Source organism: Struthio camelus, chromosome W (genome assembly GCF_040807025.1).
Source record: "Struthio camelus isolate bStrCam1 chromosome W, bStrCam1.hap1, whole genome shotgun sequence".
NCBI lineage: Eukaryota > Metazoa > Chordata > Aves > Struthioniformes > Struthionidae > Struthio > Struthio camelus.
In genome coordinates this window covers 59568524-59589110 of record NC_090981.1, presented here as the reverse complement: position 1 = coordinate 59589110, position 20587 = coordinate 59568524, and the positions used below count along the sequence as shown (strand labels likewise).

The 20587-nt window shown below is 46.7% G+C and overlaps 1 protein-coding gene and 1 long non-coding RNA gene across 27 annotated transcripts in view; one reads left to right on the top strand and one right to left on the bottom strand.

Annotated features, from left to right (window-relative positions):
* The window catches only part of LOC104151998 (ubiquitin-associated protein 2), a 243845-nt gene extending 241435 nt beyond the window's left edge, over nt 1-2410 (bottom strand). For 6 of the 24 annotated variants that reach the window (XR_011137548.1, XR_011137549.1, XM_068926021.1 and 3 more), the window contains exon 1: nt 2027-2189. The gene's annotated coding sequence lies outside the window, so the exon portion shown is untranslated. Of the gene's footprint in view, nt 1-870; nt 1340-2026; nt 2253-2309 lie in introns of those variants that run through there. The other 18 variants (XM_068926035.1, XM_068926023.1, XM_068926044.1 and 15 more) reach the window with 14 other exon arrangements.
* LOC138064276 (uncharacterized) overlaps nt 1045-20587 on the top strand; it is a 39506-nt gene continuing 19963 nt past the window's right edge. The window contains exons 1-4 of one of the 3 annotated variants that reach the window (XR_011137552.1): nt 2602-2776; nt 3153-3284; nt 3944-4061; nt 6139-6262. This is a non-coding gene — a long non-coding RNA (uncharacterized lncRNA). Of the gene's footprint in view, nt 1184-2601; nt 2777-3152; nt 3285-3943; nt 4062-6138; nt 6369-20587 lie in introns of those variants that run through there. The other 2 variants (XR_011137550.1, XR_011137551.1) reach the window with 2 other exon arrangements.

Genomic DNA, 20587 nt, shown 5'->3' with positions numbered 1-20587 from the left:
AAAAACAGCTGCTCTCACGCCAGGAAGGCCCCTCCATTTCACCAGCCACCACCATCCTAGAGGCTATTGCCTTGAGCCTTGATCTGCTGCTTCATTATAAGCATTCATCATTTACTCAAATTGAGATGACTAGGGACTGATTGCTGCTTGGTGGCAAGAGAACAAGCAGGCTGGCCCTATGTAAGAGCTTCCCCTTACATAGCTCAACACAGAACCCTCAGTTTCTGTTTCACAAGATTGCATGTTCCTTTGAACATAATCAAGAGGGCTCTGCATGTCCATGCTCTGGATGTTAACACATCTAAAAGAGAGAAGCTTCAAACCTGGTTCATCCTGATCTACTCCCAGGCAGTACTAAACAGCACTACAGACATTTCAGCCCAGTTTTTAATTCTGTTTAACATCACAGAGTTCAGATCCTTGCAACTGGTCTTGAAGGGGCAACAGATCCCCTTCTACATACAGTTTCTTGTGTGTTTCAATCAATTCACTTTCCTGCTGTGATTTCCTTCAGCAACAACAGTAAGCACATAAGAGCTTGCTTTTTCAAATGTACATAAGGAAGTCCAACAGCAAAGCCCTGCCCTGACTTAAAATTCTCAGCAACTACACATAATCAGGGGTAAGGAAGGACTAGGCAGAGGAGGTTAACAGAGAGAACAGTCCATTCATAGGCATGTCCTCAAGTAACCTGCTGTTGCTGTTGAGATGTTGTTGTTAGCAAAGTCCATGTAGCTGTAACTGTGATAATGACACGGCTACCCTACCCCCGCCCCTTACCAGAGAGGAAGCACCCAGGAAGGAGATGAGGAAAGACAACATGGAAGTAAAGCTATACAAAAATATACAAATCCATGGTTATTCACCCACTTGTTCCTTTCCTGGACTGTCAGCTCTCCTTGGGCCTGATTCAGGATTAGGAAGGAACCTGAAGGCACACCCCCCTCCACCAATGCTGCTCTCCTCCGAAGGGTCCAGGTGCAACCCCCTTTCCTCACACACCCCAGTCCTCCCTTCTCCCTCCCCCTCCTCGCCCATAGAGGACAAGGAGAGGCACGAACCAGTCAGGAGAGAAAACCCGAGGCCTCTTCTCTAACGTGAAGGAGGAGGAGGAGGAGAGAAGCGGCAGAAACCCCCGCCTCAGCAGAAAGGGTGCCAGAAGTGAGGAGGGAGGAAAGCAAAGGTGCTCTGCTCACAGCAGCCGGGGGGGGGAACAGCTCCTTCGCCCCCCTCCGAGGGGGATAGAGCAACCCCCGCGGCCCGGCTTGGGGCAGGGGCGACTGCCCGCGCTCCCTCCCTGGCCCCCACAGGGGCCCTCGGCCTGCGTGCCGCCGCCCCCTTCCCGCGCCCCACGGGGGGAAGGCGTGGGGGTGGGGGGGACGCGCCGGTAATGTAGGGCAGGGCGAAGCCTTCTCCCAAGCGACAGGCAGTGGGGAGGACGCCAGGAAAAGTAGGGCAGAGCCGCCTCTCCCCCCGCCGCCGCCGCCGCCGCCACCACCCCCCGCGGCGAGAGGCAGCGAAGGGGCGGCAGGCCCCGAGCGCGGCGCGGCGCCCCGCGGGGAGGGGCGGCCCTGACAGACACCCGCCGCCCCCGGGCCCTACAGACAAAAGCTCCCGCCGGGACGGGGAACCGGCCCGGCCCTCCCGGGGGAGGGGGAGCCACGGGCAGGACGCGGTGGCGGGGGAGGAGGAGGGGAAGGGGGCAGCAGGCCCCGGCCCGGAGGCCTCAGGCGGTGGCGGTGACGGGGGGGGGGGGGAGGTCACCGCCCGCCCCCAGACCGTTGGGGGGGGGGAGGGGCGGCGGCGCTCCCCCCCCTGCGGCGCGCGCGCGCCTGGCCCGTTTCCACCCCCCCCCGGCCCGGCGCGGGACAGGCGGTGGGGGAGGGGGGGGGGTCGCAGGCCAACCCGTCCGCGCGCCCCCCCCACCCCCACCCCGCGCGCCCCCGCCGCTCCGAGCCGCGGGGGGCCCGGCCCCACCGGCCTCGCGGCCCCCCCCTCCCTCCCCGCGCCCGGCCCCGCTCGGTACCTGCCCAATGTGCTCACAAAGCAGCAGCAGCGGCGCCCACCACCGTCACGTGACCGCCCCTCGCGTCTGTCTGTCTCTCTCTCTCTCTCCCTCCCCCCTCCTCCTTCTTCTTCTCCTCCTCCTCCTCTCCTCCACGCGCGCGCGAGGCCGCTCCCCCCCCCCCCACGTGACGCGGCGCCAGGCGGCGCGCTCGCCTACCGGCCGGCGGGCCAGCCCGCGCGTGCGCCCCGCCTCCGCCTCCTCCTTCTCCTCCTCCACTCCCCCCCCCCCCCGCACAACTCACCCCGCGCGCCGCGGCCGCGCCTCGCCCCTCACACACCGCCAGCGCGCGCCCTTCCGCCTCCCCTCACCACGTGACCAGGGCGAGGGAAGCCAGCCTCTTCCCCGTCACGTGACCCAGCCCCCTCTCCCTCCCCCCTGCACTCGCTCCGCGGAAGGGGACGTCTGGCTCCGCCCACTGACGTCACGAGGGGAGGGGGCGCTATGGCGGCGCCGCACTGAGGGCGGGCGGTGCTGCCGCCGCCGCGTTTCCGCGCGGGGCCCCCCCCTCCGTGGGCGGGGCCCCGTCCGCCGTTGACACCGCGCGGCGCTGGTGCGGAGCGCGCCCGCGGGCCCCGGACCGGCGGGCCCCGCCGCGGAGGCCTGGTGCGGCCTAAGCGGCCGGGGAGGCGGCTGAGCCCTCCAGACGCCGGCTCGGTGCCTCCCGGGCTGGCTGAGATGGCGGCTCACGCTGAGAGCTCTGCTTCTATGGTCGGTCTCTTGCTCTGCGGCTTGTATTTCTCCCTCCCAACCAGGGCCTTGGCAGGGCTGGTTCTGCGTGCCGGGCGCTGCAGGCTCTGCAGTCGCTGTGCCCAGACCCGCCCTTCGGTCCCCCCATCGCAGGCATCGCACAAGCTGAGCAGATAGGAGGTCTGGGCTCCCCAGAGCTTCCCGGTACCCTCTCCAGTTACTCGGGAGGTTTCATCGTAGACCTGTTAGCTGTCCCGAGCTATCCTAGGGACTGGAGAATCAAAAGCCACCTTTGAGATCTCTCCTCACCGTTCCTGAGAGCAATGCCTGAGCAGCCAGGAAATTAGAAGCAATTTTGTGCTTGTGTGCGTTTTTTTTTTTTTTTGTTAACTGTTAGGCTCTTTTGCTGGGCTGGATGCCGGGAGGCACCCCGTTGTCGGCAGGAGTCCCGGAAGGCAGCAAGCCAAAGGAGAGCTGCAGTGCAGGAGGAGCGGCGAAAGGAGAGGATGCTGGAGACTAGTGGAGAGCAGTAAGGCGGGGGCACTGCAGGAGCGTGTCTGGAGCGCTCCCTGCGGCTTCTGGCAGTGCCCCCAAGCACAAATGGCAACTAAATTGAACGGTGGCAGGGCAGATGGTGAGGAATGGGGGTAGCTTGGCCTCCAGGGAAGGGAGGTGTAGGCTGTGATCCAGGAAAAATAGAGAATTTTTCCCTTTCTGCTTTTGTCCTACTATGCATCTTTCCCCTTTGGCTCTGCGCAACAGCTCTCTAGTTGCCTGAAACATAGCAGAGGTACCCTCGTGGCATTCCGTCTTTGTAAGGCCTAACATATTCAGGAGGCTGGAGGAGGTCACCTTAGCCTATGTGAAGGGTCATCTCTGCTGAGCAGGCAGGTTGGTAAAGGCTGAGATGTTGGAACACTTGTTCAGCCCTTGGCGCTTCCAATGATAAACGTCCTCTGTTTTTTGTCGCTTTCTGTGGTCTTGTTTCCATTAGTGCTGTTTGTTCATCCTCTTCTGCTTGAACCCAAAGCTGTTCAGTTAAGTGGAGAAGGAGGACCTCAAATCTCATTTTACTCTAGTCAATATCTGAAAATCAGTGTTGTTTGTGCGTCTGACTTGTATGCTTAACCAGAGTAGATAGATTTAAAAGGGCTGCATCCTGGACTGACCTTGATTTCTACTACATAGATGGGCAGGAGCCATGACAGTTCCCAGCGTTTGGAAGCAGCAAGACCTCCCCATCTTCTCCCAATAAAACAGAGGGGCCTTTAGAGAGAAATTGAAATACAGACCAAACAGCACACAGGTAGTGTTGATTTTTTTTTCTTGAGGCAGGTGTTGATATTTTGCTTTATTACTATTGGGGGGAGGAATTAATTATAGCTCTAAACAAAGTTTCACAAGCTTTGTGACAAACATGTCTGCGGCTCCATAATCTCTGTGGATTTAATCAGCAGTATTAGCATTCTTTCATCATGACTTGGCAATCCTATGCTAATCAAGATGGATATTTGATGTGCGGCACACAACAACAAAGGCTGAGAGCTCTTGGGATGCTATAGTCAGATGGTGTGGTGCCAGCTGGAGGATGTCTCTGAATATCACACAGAATCCAGCCCAGGAACATTTGGAATAAGAGAAAACTAAACAAGGATGCCAGGACCAAAAGCAATGTAGACTTCTCTCTGCTGTACATGAAGTAAATGGGATCCCAAGTAGTGTACTTCACTGTTAAAGCTTCCAGAGCAGAGCTAAAGACATAAAATAACGGGGGCTCAGGGAAAGGGATTCTCACCTTCGCTCTGGATGCCCAGTACCTCAGGGTTGGAGAGAAGACCCTGCACTAGGCAGAGCAAAGGCTTGACAAAGCCTGGCACGCACATCCTACCCACTTAGGTATTTAACTCACCCACCTCTGCCTGTGCCAGGACTTCATCAGCCATTACAAGGATTTGCAACCTTTTGAGTTTTCCAAGTATTAAAAAATATTCCAGTGGAGGAACAAATCCTACTGGGCTGTATTTTAAGCTTTCTTCAGGCGTGCTTTTCTTAGTCACCTATTGCAGATTTCTTAAATAGTCTGCAGTCTGCATACCACAGGCTGAAAACCACCGTTGTGGTGGGGTGGCAATCTACTTGCCAGTCAAATTTAGTTTTCCTTTATTTAAAAAAAAAAAAAAAGAAGAAGAAGAATAAAAGCGCTTGTGTTAAGAGCATCCCCCTGTTCCAGGAGTCTGCTCTACTTCTGTGTTACAGACAATAACAATAAACGAGAGCCATCTATTCTGTACAGGTTTGCATAGTAGTGACCGATCATCCTGCCTCTTGCTAATGCTCACTTCTGCTTCCTACATTGCCTACCCTTGCCTCTCAGACTGTCTGGACAATTAATGCAACTAAGCTGAAGTTCAAAGCAGTTTTTCTCAATTCACTCTGAAGTCTGCATTTTCTTTGTGTGGGGGGTTTTGTTTGTTTGTTTGTTCTTTATCTGAACTATATCACTTGGTCTAATAAGGATAGTACTCTTCTCTACAAACTGTTCTTATACCCTTAACCGATCAGACCTGCATCAACAACACAACCTTTCTCCAAAAATGTACTCTAGTAGCCCCAGAGAGCCAATGTAACCCAGTTGTACTCACAGACTCTGTAAAGGAGGCCAAAGATATAGATATGATAAAGAACCAAACTTGACTTTAAGGTTTTAGCCAAGTTTGCAGGGAATTAGAAATCCCCACTTAGTTATAGGGGAGCAATTGAAAATCTTGGATGCAGAAGGAAGTTGTGTCAAGAGATGTCACCACTGCAATTGGTGCTGCATTAAGACTTGGGATGATGCTCCTAAAGATTCACGCTAGAAATGGGTTTTAATGCATTTGTGTTAATATCTGTGCAGAAGCAAGGCTTCGTCAATGTGTGTACTTGAAAGGGTTGCCATTTCAGTTATGGGAGCAAGCCCTTCTAGTATAGATGCTGTGCGCTGATTCGGAATATCAAAGTCAGAAAGGGTAATGATATCGTTGTGTCTGGTCTTACTGTAGCCCAGGCCGTTAGAGTTCCTAACATCCAAGGGCTGCGTTAGTCTCTTGTGTCTAAGCATCATCCTGGGAATTCACAGTGGATTGCTTGTTCACTATAACCTTTAAATCCTTTCAGAGTTGGTGCCTTCCTGGTGGCAGACCACATTCTGTAGGTGCAGCTTGCAGCCCTTGCTCCAAGTTTTTTAACCTTGTGATTTGGCTGTATTAAAAAGAGGATGCATTTTCATGTGATCAGATTCTGAAATTGCTCTGTACAACTGCCTTATCCTCCTTGTTATTTTCCGTTCTTCCAAACTTTTCCATGAAACATTTTATCAGCAGTGACTTTGTACTTGCTTCCAGATTGCTGAAGAGACTATTTAACGCATCTGAGCCTGGTACTAATCCTGCAGAACCTCATTAGAAACACCTGTTTCAGGGAGGATGTTGATGGTTCTTAATCCATGTGGCATGTGCTCTGCTAATGGTGAGTGCTGCGTTTGTTTCATCACACTCCCAAATTTAATTCTATGACACGCTTGCTGTTACCTTTATCAGCCAAACAACCGCTAAGAATTAAACAGGCTTTGTTTAACAAGACTTGTTTTCTGTGCAGTCACGTCGCCAAGCATTAACTGTATATGTCGCCTTGAATTCTTTATTCGTCAAATCCCTTATCGCTTTTCCATTATTTTGCCTGCCTGTTACATCAAGGAAAACGGTCTGCAGGTATCTGGTCACCCCTTTGTGCCCTGCTCAAATAGTGGCACGCTTCCAACCTCCTATAATTTCCCAAGATTAAAATTATCCCCGTCAAGCCAGAAAGGTCCTTGGCCAGCTCTTAAAGAAATCTTGGGTGCATTTTCTGACTATTAAATGTTACTTAGTAGTAGCCAGACCATCAGTTAATAACCAGCTATTTCTCCTGTCCCACTGTGACACTAGCATAGTATCCTGCCTCTTCTCAATGGAACAAATATTTTTGGAATGCTTCTACTTTTATAATCATCTGTTAGTGCTTTTAAAGCAGTCTACTAATGGGCCAATACGATTGCTAGAAATTGTTCTTTTGAAAAGTTCTGAAAAGCTCTTACAAGCAAAAAAGTCCTTTTGCTGGTATAGCTTATAACAGTTCCTCTAGCAGAATAACGCAGAGGAATTTGCGTTATCTGTTCTTCTTCTAATTCAGTTACAGGCCACTCAACAGTTTATCTCCGTGAAATGTATCCAGGTTTCAGATCAACCATGCAGACGCACACGAGTTGTTTTCATGCAGAGCTAGTGCACTTCGGGGTGGATGATTAGCTCAGCTCCACAAGCGGCAAAGCTATTTCAGTTACTTGGCCAAATTGACGTGGGCCAGGCCATTGCTGAGTTGACGCGAAGCTTTATTGACCTAACATTGTGCCCTGTTAGAGACTTTTAAACATCCTTGCCTCATGCTAAAGTGTATCTCTCGGTGCTCACAGAGCGTCTGCCTTTATCAGGTGGGTTCTAATGGGCCTAGTGGAATCTCAACCCTGCCTTAATCCAGGTAATGGAGATGTGCCTGTAATTCATTGGTAATAAACTAGTAGTGTTGTAAAGAGGAAGCTAGATGCTCCACTGTTTGCCAGTTTCCCCTAAACTTTAGCTTAGGGTAAATGACAGGTATTTTTATCCTGTAATGTATTTTAGAGAATATCTGGAATAGAATGTCCAAGGATATTTGCTAACTACAGTTAAAGGTCAGTCACCTGCTATAAATTATAAAAGGGCCATTTGTAGATGCAGCAACCGGCAGCGGAAGGAACAAATCACCGAACTTGAGAGAGCATGGGGGAAATATAGACTGGTCAGCATCACCTTAGTCTCTGGAAAGGCGATGGAGCGAATAATCCTGGAAGCTATTTCTGAACGTTTTAAAGACAGAAAGCTGATTGGGAGTAGTCAGCGTGGATTTACGAAGAAGAAATGATGCTTGACCAATCTAAGAGCCTTCTACGGTGAAATAACTAGCTCAGTAGATGAAGGGAGAGCAGCGGATGTTGGTCTTGATTTTAGCAAGGCTTTTGAGGCTGTTTCTCCTAACATCCTCACGGACAAACTGATGAAGCATGGGCTACATAAACGGACAGTAAAGTGGACTGAAAACTGGTTGAACTGCTGGACTCCAAGGATGGTGATCAGTGCAGCCGGAGGCCAGTCACTAGTGGTGTATCCCAAGGGTCGATAGTGTGGCCAGCGCTGTTTACCATCTGCATTAATGACCTGGACAGTGGAACAGAGGACACGCGCAGTGAGTTTGCAGGCAATACAAAACTGGAAGGAGTGGTTGATACACCAGGTGGTTGTGCTGCCAATTCGGAAGGACCTCAACAAGCCGGAGAATCACAGAATAGTTGGGGTTGGAAGGGACCTCTGGAGAACATCTGGTCCAACCACCCAAATGGACATACTGTGGCAATTCCAGCAAAGGGCCATGAAAATAATTAAGGGCCTAGAGCATCTGACATATGAGGAGAAGCTGAGATTGCTGGGATTGTTTAGCCTGGAGAAAGCTCGGGGGGATTTTATCAATATCTATAAATAGCTGATGGGGCAGGGGGAAATAAAGAAGACGGAGCCAGACTCTTTGCAGTGGTATCCAGTGACAGGACAAGAGGCAACGAGCACAGGTTGAAATACACGAAACTCCATTTAAACATAAGAAAAAAACTTTTTTACTGTGAGAGCGGTTGAACAAGGGAACAGGTTTCCCAGAGAGGCTGTGGAGTATCCATCCTTGGAGATATTCAAAAGCCAGCTGGACATGTCCTGGACAACCTGCTGTAGCTGACCCTATTTTGAGCAGGGGAATTGGACTGGACAATCTGCAGGGCTCCCTTCCAACAGAAACTATGCTGTGATTCTGAGAGTACAGGAATGCAGCATTTGGGGATTTGACTTCACCTCTTTGACCATTTCTTATTCCAAGGGTGTTTCAGTAAATTAAGAGAGAAAGATAATGGGGAAAACCATGTCATTTGAGTCACATTTTTTTCTGCAGTGTGCAGAATTTCCAAGCTCTGGACACTTCCCTCACACTAAGCAAAGAGTTCAGCAGCCCAGGGCACAGAACTAAAACCTTTTCCCAAAACCAAAGGTGCTCCAAGCACAACGTGCAGCAGCAACCTCGTACAGATGCACCGAGCTAACAGTGAAAATAAATCTTTTGGAATCAAACTTATTCATACAAGTAAAAAGCTAAAGCTGGGTTCCTGTGGTTAGCAGGAAAGAGATGCTCCTAGAAGGACACATGAAAAGTTGCAATTACCCTAGAATTTCTTTCCTGAAAGGGAAGAAAGGTCTCTAGGTCACTGCATGGTGTCCAGCATCTCTCAGCAGCAGGAAGCAGACTGCCACCATAGCAAGTGAAGAGATGGATCATGCTTTCATGTCTTTGCTAGAAACACTTCAAGCAACTGTCATGTTGACTTTTTGACCATGGTTCTGCATGTGAGGCCTGTGGCTCATTTCTTACCTCTCCCAGCCTGTGGTACACCTTAATGAAGAGTGACAGGTGAGAGCCTACATGCAGGATGGTGCTTTGGAGCAGCTGATCAGTAGCCCCTGAATGCTATGTTGGCAGCATGGTCCCTTGAGCCATGCAGGGGGCTGAACCCATCCTGATGTTTTCCTTCCAAATAAGGAGGCTGGGGGGAACTGAGGAGGTTAGGAGACAAAGCATAGAGGTGCTTGTTTTCTGTTCACCGTGAACTTGTTTGCTTTCAGTCTCTAACAGAATGGGCTGCCCGTGCCACAAGAACACTTCAAGCACCATGTCCCTGGCATCTTCTCATTTGTGTATCCATTTACTGGGAATACTGCCTTGAAAGTCCCTTTACTGGGAAAGACTATTCTAGTCTTCCATTCAGAAGCAGACAGGATGAGTTCACCTATGGTTAGGAAGAACTGAAAGCTACCAGCGTGAAGCTATTCCCACAGCACTGCTCGGGTTTGGCTTCCTTGTTCTGCAGCAGCGGTGCCACCAACTGGCAAGAGCTGAGATCCCGAGTCATAAAGGTCAGAAACAAAATACACCCAAACAGGAAAGTGATGACAGCCAAGCAAACCTGCAACAGCTGGGCTGGGAGTTCAAGACAGAGAGAGGAGCGAGTGTTGAAAGGGAGGGATAATGTGCACTGCCACAGTGTTTGTATCGTACAGTAAAAGCACAATCAATAGCAGCATAGACCTGGTGCAGGCTCCAGGCCAAGGAATGCAGTGCATCTCCTCTCAGGTCTACAGCCAGAAACAACGATGGCTACACACACGCGCCAAGTGCTGAGGGAACTGCAACTGTTCAGTTTAGGTGAAGACCATGGCCATAGAACAGTTAAAAACAATTAAAAAAAGCGATAGAAAAAATCTTTCCGATACAAATGGATGAGCTGCAGCATGGAAGGGAACAAACTGTGCTCCATCTGCACAGCGAATGGAGAAAGGAAGGGGACCTGCAGGTCAGATGGATGGGATGAAATAGGTGAATGCTGGAATCAGCTGCTGAGAGAGGAACTGGAGTCTTCATTGCTGAGACACACATCTAGGCCCAGCACAATGAGTACTGATTGTCTTGGGACTTCCTGAGCTCCTTAGCCGTCCCCTATCCCTTCTGGCCCTATGAGCCAGCTTATAGGTCCCATCTCAGTGCTGTACCTGATGGATCATTGGATGCAGCTGGGAGTTTATTAAATAACCTTCATCAGCAGAGCCATCTCCACAGCTTAAAGTAAGGGCTCCTTCATCCTCCTTTCTCATAATGCTTAGGGATAGAAACAAGAGCATCAGCCTGGCAGGAGAGCTCAGGCTTTGGGCCAGATTCTGCATTAAGCAGGTGTAGCAATTGTCCAGAGAGGTGACTGTCTAGGAACAAAACCACTTCACCTCTGACTTTCATACTGAGATAACAGCACAAGCTCATCTGAATGCATGGCTATAACACAAGAGAAGCCAGGAACTGCAGGTTGTACTGCCACCAGTGTTTTTTCAGCCCTATCCTACCACGTGTGTGACTCATTATCTCCAGGGCTAGGGAAATTTTTTTTCCATCTTTCAACTCACAAAAAAATTTCTTATAAGGCCCAGTAGGATGGTGGCATTCACATGTTTTTGGGACACTCCTCATCCCTTTGTTTCTTCTTCAGGCATCAGCAAGCCTCGGTAACACCTACAACAGTGCCAGGGAGCAGAGTTGGTGAAGCTGGAGAAATAATCTCTCCTGGCTTGCATGCCAAGCTGCAGCTTGTCCAACAACAAGCCACTGCAGAAACTAATGTTTCAGGGTGAGGTCCCATGCAAATAAAATGGGGGTGTAGAAGCTGCTTTCAGGCACGTGGCTTTAAGCCTAGATGGTCTAAGAACATTCCTCATCTCCCCAGCACCAACTTCCCAATTCTAGCCAGGGGAAAAGCAGCAGTGAGATAGGCCACTGGACAGAAATCTCCACTTCTCCTGTGCAATGAGGAGATGGTGGCAGATCTAGTGCTATAGAGCACAGTTCTGGTGCAAAAGATCTCTGAAATACTTAGTCCTATACTTGTATTCTATACTGTCCAACACCTAAGAGGTATTTCCTTCTTCTGACAATAAAGCAGCCAAAAGGAAAGTCTTACCTCAGCAGGAATGAAGCACTAGAACAAGAGAACAGGAATGGGGATGCTTTGAGATCTTTACCAAAGAGCCAAACAGTCCCAGCTGTACCATTAGATATGTTTCCTATGGAAGTCAAGGAGCATTCTGCAGCTCTTCATTGAACAGGACTGATATTGAGCAAAGAAAAAAGAGGAACAAGCCAAGAACCTGCCCTTGGGATATCAATCCAATCACTGATGAAGGAAAAAAAAAGTTCATTTTATTTCCTTTGAATCAGCTACACAAGCACAAAGGCCAAAGTGTTAAAGGGAGAAACCTAAGGCCGCTTGCTCTCAGCCTGCCCTGGATTTACTAGCAACAGGAAGATTAGCAAGTAAAGGAATACATCAGCCAGCACACTATACAAATACATTTTATTTAGAGATACCCATAGTAAGATGCACAAATACTTTTTGTTCACCAATTTTCAGATCACACAACTTCAAGTAGTGGAAAAACAAACTGCAGTTAGTTACAATTATTCTATATAACAGGGCAGTAGTAAAAGATCCATTTGTCAGACTACAGCATGGTTAACAATACTCAGGTGAGAATGTAGAGATCTAGGTATTTAAAAAGTGCATGGGTCATTGCCACACACACTAACATGCTTTTTCAAAGAGCAACATCTTTCTGGCATGTGAACACAGTAACCCGGTTAATGCAAGATGGAAAATTAGGCTCTTAATTTGATCTGGAAATGTATCTATTAACAGTTTTGCCCCAAACAGCAAATTAAGAGTTATTTGTGACTGACACACGGATATCAATCTGTAAAATCACTGATACATTGTCCATGTAGTCGAGCAACACACAGATGACCTAAAATGATAAATTCCAGCCTACACGTTCACAGCTCTTCTACGACAGTCATCTCCAGAAGAGTTCGAAGTACTTGCTTGCATTTAGCAAGCTGACAGAAGGGCTGTAATCAAAGATCCAAAGTTCTGTACCCACACTGAGTTCTTCCATGCAAGAGAAATTCTCAGTCCTCAAATTTCAAAAACTCCATGTTCCACCTCCAAGCACACCAACTGGATCACATATTGCTCGGTTTGCTTTTATACTCCCATCTAAATGGAGGGAAAGGTAGAAAATGGTGCTGATCTGACAAGAGTCGCTGCATTGGTTTAAAGTTATATTTAAAACACGTGGAACCTGAAGTCTTCTCTCCAAATGTCTCTCAAACCAAGGAGGTTCAGCAGGTTCCAGTACTCAATGCAATCAATCCCCTTTTTTGCTGTGAAATAGGGAGATAGTGCTGTATGGTGCTTGGGAAAGACCAGCAAGGACTGTTCTGTGGATGTTAACGCTTAAGAGCGAGAAACAAGAATCAGTCTTCAGCTGAACTTCTTGCATTGCAAACACAAAGTGAGACAGAGACAGACTTTTGCATTATAGTTGAGAGGCACATTTTGCATTGATCAACAAAAACCTCAGTATACATTGCAGCTTTCTGTTGATTAAAACATAGACAAACCTCCAGTTAAAGCAATTTAAAAAAACCCCAAAAAACTCAGTTCTCTGTTCTTCTATTTAAAAACCTTAAACTGCTCCCTTACCTAGTCTACCCAGAGATACCTTTCCAATTCTGTGTATGCAGCTGCTTTTCCTCCCTAAAGCTTGTTCACGTAAGAGATCCTTGCTTCTGTGCACCTTGAAGCGGACAAATAGTTCTGATGCCTCAAAGAGTGGACTCCTATACCATGTTCAGGAGAAAGTTGAGGGAAAAAAAATCAATAGTATTTTGTACATATGCAGTGAACCCCAGAATAAACAAGGGGAAAATAAAAACAACCTAATTGAAATAGCCAGTAGTGCAGGAACTAACTCTCCCATGGAGCAGGAATGAGTTTGGAGCACAGCCCTTTAGACTAGGAGGAGGATACCAGTTCAGGAAGATATCCAGAGCTGGGTAAAATGAATAGGGAGCCTGTAAGCAAGGCCCCTATTCAGCAAGATACTGCTTAAGTGGGTGCAGAAGTCTCGTGAATTGCAGTGGGGCTCAAACACCTGCCTGCGGGCTTTGCAGAACTGGTATCTAAAGCAGTAAGCAGAGAGAAAACAGGGAACCTGTTCGAGTCCAGTGGGGTGCAGGGTGGCCAGGAGGGAGCAAGGCCAGGACAAGAGGCTGAGAATGGAGACAAAGCATTTGAACAAGAGTGACAAACCCTGTTAGAAGCTTTTTTTTAATCCAGACATTTTAGCAATGGTCCCGCTATCACCTGCATTGTGAAAGCAGCCTAGAGAGCAGCCAACTGAAGTAGTAAATCCCAGGTGGCATTTACACCCCTGCACACATACCTAGTGCTAATTCAACAAAGAGCCAGGTGGAGGGAGCCACAGACAAGGCCCTTTCATTCCATCATCCCAGCCAGAAGCAGGTGGAGGTGGCTGGGGGCAGCAGTAAAGCACAGTATTCTTAGTAAATGATGAAACAAAGATGAGACAAAAGTGCATTGGGAACCTTGAGTGACAAGTGAGTGACTGACTGACCACTGAAGAAACTGGTTCTTCCCCATGCCATCTTCACACCTCATCTGAAAATGGACGACCAGCAGTTTCTATTCGAACACTCTAGAAGCAACTAGTCTGCAGTCCAATATACAAGCATAAGGCATGATGGAGCAAAACCCCCAGGCTTCTATTGCTCAAACATTCAAATATCAGCTCATCTCTGAAGGCAGCCAGCTTTTGGCATTACCACTGGCCAAAGCCAATTACAGTAACTTTGGCCATTTAAGCACAGGGTCAGAGTTTAGCTATGATTAGTAGCACAGTTTTTTCATAACCCATCAGTTTTGCAAGAAAAAAAATGTGTGGAGAAAGCCTTCAAACGGGATCAAGAATCAACGGAAAGTCAGTGATGAGCCTTCTGCTTTTGCCCCCTAAATGAGTCTTCAGTTATGACCCTGAAAAAGAGCCAAGGGTGCAATTCTCTTGACTAGAGCACCATGGATCAGTTTAACAAACACTAGATGCAGAAGCAGGACACCTCCTCTTCCACACCTGCTGGCATCAACTGTACAATATGGATGCAAGAGAATTGCAGCTTCTGCAGATTTTGCAGGAGTGGGAGTCACCACTTTTGATTCAGCCAGACAGTAACTGAAGTTTACAGTAAAAGAACAAAGTGATCTTTCTACAGTGGGCCACGTTTTGTTTTTATTATGACTTGATATTTTTCAGACTAGGCAAACAGCTTTGAATTGATTATTAAAGGTAAACGAGGAAAGGTAAATGGGAAAGAAGAAAGTGCTGAAGATTACAAAACAAGGTGAAACCAATCTGTTCTACTCTGAAAAGTGACTGCATATAAAGATGGGACTTGACTGAATTGTAAGAAACACCAGAGTTAGCAAAAACTAAAAAAAGAATTTTCGATTAAATCTCCAGTGGGGTACAGAGAGAAGACACAGTTAGAACAGGAAATACACATACACTAAAGCTTCTTCACCAGTGATTAGTTTCACTACATTGATGACTAATTGTGTTGATTAAGACAAAAGTAGCCTAATGGATCAGAAGAATTCTGTACCTAATTTCAGTTACGTATGTGCATACCCATTTAAGGCCACAATTGAGGAAGTGTTCCTGTTCCCATGCTCTCATGATCAGATTAAGCTTAGAACTGGGAAGGGGTATCTCGTTTCAGTTAACACCATCCTCTGCTAACAGCACAAGACACAGAAACCTGGCCCAAATTCCAGATCTCAGTTTGAGTTTGCTAGAACAAAGATGTCTTTTGCAAATTCAGAAACAAAGCCAAATGTCTAATTCCTTTGTCTTTAAAAAAAAGAAAATCGCTTTTCAGAGAGGAAAAATTTACAAGATAACGCTGAAGACAAGCTGTTAAGTGCAGACATGTTAGTTTTACTATCTGCAATTTCCCACAGCTTAATTTGCAAACTGCATCAATAGTTTTAAACAGTTTTGCCTTACATTTAAAAACATGCGCACTACATTTGAAGAGAGCTGTTACTACTTCACTTGACAGCTTCTATGATAGTTCAGGATCCAGTGCTGTTTCCGACACAGCTCATGACAGAAATAGCAAGCTGAGAAAGGCTCTGTGAGATGGGTGGAGTTGCAAGAGTTGTTAACAAACATCAGACCCTGGATTCAGAACAAAAGCCAGCAAGTGTCAGCGAGTCCTGATTTTTTTCAGGGCTTTGAATCTTTAAATATATTTGGGAAAACAAAACAAAACACAGTTCACTATAGGACATCCTAACCTCAGGCAACAAGTTGTGATCACTGCACATTTAAAAAAAGCCTTGTGTAGTTTGTGCATCGTATACAAGTACAATCATAGGCAATGGGGAAGATCCAGCATTTGTGTACACATTAACATACAGGCAAGCACTGATAAATGTCACAGGAAGGACTGATCCCAAGACAAATCAGTGCATTTGATTTGTGTCTACACCACATCCTAAAGCAAATGAATCATGATTAACAGTACAAACCTGTTGCAACTTCAGGACACATATCTTAGAAAAAGACAATGCATGTACCCAGCCCTAAGACAGTGACAAGTTTGAGATAACTTTACAAAGATCAAGGTACCATAAGAGAAAGGCACATTAACCTCTGGTTGGTCCGTTTTGTTATTATTTGGATGAGTCAGTGATTTATATACCCTGAGACTGTGGGAGGCCTTAAAAGGGAAAGGAAACCAGGTGAGTGGGCAAATAAAAAGTACAAGTTTAATGAGATGTAAGATTCAGCACCTGTATTTTCCCTTTTGATAAGGGAATCTAAAAAAGCAGTTCCTAAGAAAACAAAGCATTGACTCCACGATTTTTGTTTGGAGGTCAAAAAAAAAATCAACATCTAGGGCTGTAGAAACATATCACACTGCTTCAAGTGTATTACACATTCCTCTTTTGGTTTTAATGCAATGACCAGAATTTGTATATAATCAAGTGTTTTACCTTGGGGGGGGGGGGGGTGGGACAGGGGGGAGGTGTCCAGAAGTGGTCAGGCAGCCCAGACTTTCCCAATTCCACCAACCCTGGCACTCTGTTTTAGATCTATGTGCACTTCCTTAGACCAGACCAATCCCAGCGCAATACTAGAGGGAGAGGCTATTAGGAAATGGCACTCCATTTTTAACTGGGAAGATTCCTTTCTGTCAAGAGCATTCTTTTAATTAGCTAAGTAGCAGATGGTTTTGATGAAGAAACCCAGCATTGCAAGCAAAGAGGAAGATGCTTCCTACTTTAAATCCTTGAAAATTACACATGGGAAACAAGAGACATCTACTTGGTCTCTCTGAAAATATATTTCAGATTCAGCCCTTTTACAAAGTACCTCCTGAGCAATGATGAGGCATCCTGCTTTGCATCCGCTCCTTAGGTGTCCCGAGAGGAATACCGAACCCTTTTATTGGGCCTGCATTTCTTTTCTTGTCTCCTCTTGCCTGTCCTTCCCACTGAAGTACTCACTTGCAAAGCCAAGGACCGACCACACGCAGGAGAACCCTTCAAACAAGATGTAGCTGTATTCTCCTTTCCACTCCCCCTCGTCTAGAGCATGAACAAATTCCTGCTGTCTGTTCTTCAGAGTCTTATAAGTTCCTGAAGACTCTGCAGCAATCAGACAATTGCACTTTGAGCTAAGGTCACATCATGGACTATGGCTGCAGGATGGCCAACAGTGCACACAGGTGTATTTTCACTTGCCTTGAAACTAGAGAATTTGTGTATGCCTAGCAGAGTAGTCTAGGGCTCAGCATGGGCTGGTCAGAGTATCAACTCTGGTCTGCGTTTCACACAGCTCTGCAGCAGCAGCAGCATTCCTCTGTATTAGCTGTAGTCAAGTTCAGTAATTGAGTCACAGCGCTGATTGCGGCATAAGCTAATCAAGAGCGCCTTAGACATCACGAAAAGTGGGCTTAAAAGAAAATAACGGTATCAGACTACCACAGACACACCTCTGCGTTCCCACCTGGCTGCCGGAAGATGCCACTTTTTTGCTGAGACACAATGACTGACAGCCCATCTGTTCTTGGTTTCTTGCCAACAAAATGGGTGCTTCCACAAACAGTCTAACCAAACCTGATTTAATTCACATTTGCACTGGGTGAGGGACATCCATTAACAAGGTCAGCTAGTGCTTCTCGGCTGAGGGGCAGAAATTAAGACACCAAACTCCACCACTTGACATAGCTGGATCATAACTTTAATCTTAGTCTCTGCAGCTACAAGCTTTCTACAAAGCAAGTGCTCAGATGACAGAAGAGGATGAAGTTTCAGAGAGAAGTAACTGGTATACAAGTCTGTTAATCCTTAAGATGCAAAAACTGCCGAAGATTTCAAAAGGAGGTGGAAAACATTTCTCCATAACGAAGTTTAGGGGTCTCCCTCATTAAGTCAGTCACAAGTCTCTCCCACAACGTAAATGTAACATTTGTGGACAGACTAAATGCAGTAAGATCACTGGGTGCTCCTGCAACGTGCCTTCAAATGGATCTTTGTGGAAAAAGAACAATTGAAACTAGAAACAAACACCTATTGACTATTTTTTCATAATTTATTCACCTTGCACTAACACCAGCAGACTGATGAGGGAACCAAACAGAAATGGACTGCAGTTCACTCACTTCCTTAAAACAATCCCAGAAAGCACCTGGGGAGAGCAGCAGCAATTCTCCTTGGCCTGTACAAGGGGAAAGGCTGGAGGAATTACTAGGAATAAGGTTTAGTGAAAGAGAGTGTGAATAACCCTCATTGCTATGCTCAGGCTAATGTGGCGAAGCAGCTTTTACTTCCTCAGGAACGTCCATCACATAATACCTGATAGCTATTGAGGGGCTGCTACCCAGTTACTCATGAGCTGGGTACTACTGAACCCATAACCAATATTAGCTGAACCCACATTAGCTTGGTTGCATGTGATTCTGAATACTGAAAGTGTAATACCCAGATACACCCCAAAAATGATAGTCTAGTGAAAAGAACTGAGTGACAAAATTAACTGCTTGCTACACTCAACTGCAGCACCTAAGATCCTGCATTACTGAAAAGTAAGCAGCAAGAAAAAAGTAAAGTCTGGCAGTCTCCTACTAAGATTAAAGGTTTCCCTCTCCCTTCAATCCCATCAGTCAGCTAACATGCAAAATGACAACTGCCCAGTTCTAGCTTTAGCCAGACTCAAAGTTCTACCTAGTTTAAAACAGAACAAACTGAAGGTCTCAAACATGGCTTGTCAAAATGTCAGCAGGCCCATTTCTGTTTGGCAGAGGTCACCCCCGCAAGTACGATATTGCTGCAATAAAGACTGGGATGATTTGAGAGGGAAGAGGCACCACCAATAGATCATTCAAGGAGGACAGAAAAGACTGAGGAAGATAAATCATTAAGAAACAGTGTAAAAGTTAAGACAGTCTGAAAATTCAAACACCACTGGGTCTCGGCACAGCCCAGTGAGCTGACTACTGAAGTGTAGTCAGACTAAATCCATCACAGGGGTGTAACTGCCATCTGCATGATGAGGCATGCCTACCTACTCACGTCCATGCTGAGTGCAGAGGCTCCTTGCTGTACCTCTCCCGTACTTCATTAGGAAGCCTCTGCCTTTCTCACCACAACCCTAGATTTCAGTTCTGTTACCTAAATCAGTAGGACAACACAGCTGCATCAAGTGAGGAAGTCTGCGTTCTTCCATTTCTCCTATAACTTACACTTGGATAAGCTGGCATATCATCTCCTTTCTCTTCCTTTTCTCAGTTTCTAGCAGTGAATGGATTGAAAGTGACATGGCTTCAGCCTGCAGGGCTCACGTGTCTACCTTAAAAGGACACTCAACACAATATTCTGAAACACAACATCTGTATTATTACAAGCATTTAAAACCACTGGAACAGACTGGAAGTGAAGTTTTCTACCTCAAATTCATTTGCATGCTTGATAGTACTATCTAGTTTGTTTCTAGTTTTTAAATGGACTTTTCCACAATGCAACAAGGCTAGCTCCCTCCACGTGAGAGGTTATCTTGAGGGGGATGCTCTGGAAACAGAGCACACAGAAGGCTGTGAAACTCAAGGGGATTTGACAACACTGTCCAGATTCTAAAAATTCTCCTAAGGTTCCTATGGAGAAAAAGGGGGGGCGGGGGGGGCGGAAAGGAGAAAAAGGGCTCTCAAACCGCAAGGCTTTAGGACCACAAATTAAGTACCTTGGGGAGATCAGTCAGAGAGACACTTTCCAGAGGTGCTGAGCTGTCCCCTGCAGTAAACTAAAGGCTCAGCCTACTTTAAGAAGATCAGCTTCCAAATTTGGGTGCCGAAACTCAGGCCACACGAACACCCCTCTTTGCCCCCTTGCTCAGACCTGAAATGTTTCAGTTTAACAGATCAACATCAGGGCTAGAAATAGATCAACATCCTTTGACACTAGTGACACTAAGTGCCTAACTATTAACTGTTGTTTCTAAAAAACTGAAGGAGGCTAAAGTAGACCCATGTCCACTTTAAAGAAAAACACCACTTAAATGAAGGCCAAATAAAAGAGCTGAGCAGAATATGTCCCCTGCAACAGGAGTCATCTTACACAGCAGCTGAAGGAGTAATCCCAGAAAAATACATCCTACCGTACTTCATTTTTTTTCCTCTGCATATTTCCTCTCTTCAAATCTTCTAAAATCACCAAAGCAATACATTGCCATCACAGAACAACATAAATGACACTACAATATTATTTAAAAAAAACAATGAACAACTCTAAATAAAATAGAACATGGGAGAGATCATTCACTACTCCATGGTGTAATGGCCACTTTTCTGAGAAAAACCTGAATAGCTAAGCATACAGTGCTGTGAATTGAATCAGTTTAAGCAGCCAGCCCACAAGGGAAGTAGAATTATGAAATGCAGCAAAAATCTTTGTCAAGCACCCATGTCAGGGCTCAGTTTAAGTAAATTATATTTCTGGAACAGGTGCACATCTCTTCTCTTGCCCTGACTTCCACTCAGATGGGACAGAACTGCATTCCTAACAGGATTTTCATCCAAGTCTCAACTTCCCTACCAACTAGAAATGAAGCCAGAGCCTCACTGCTTGGCATTACTGATGGAGACACTGAGTACAAAAAGACAAGAGGGCCTTTAAGGACATGGGCAGACTAGCTCCAGTAAGTCTGGCAGAAACTGCTTAAG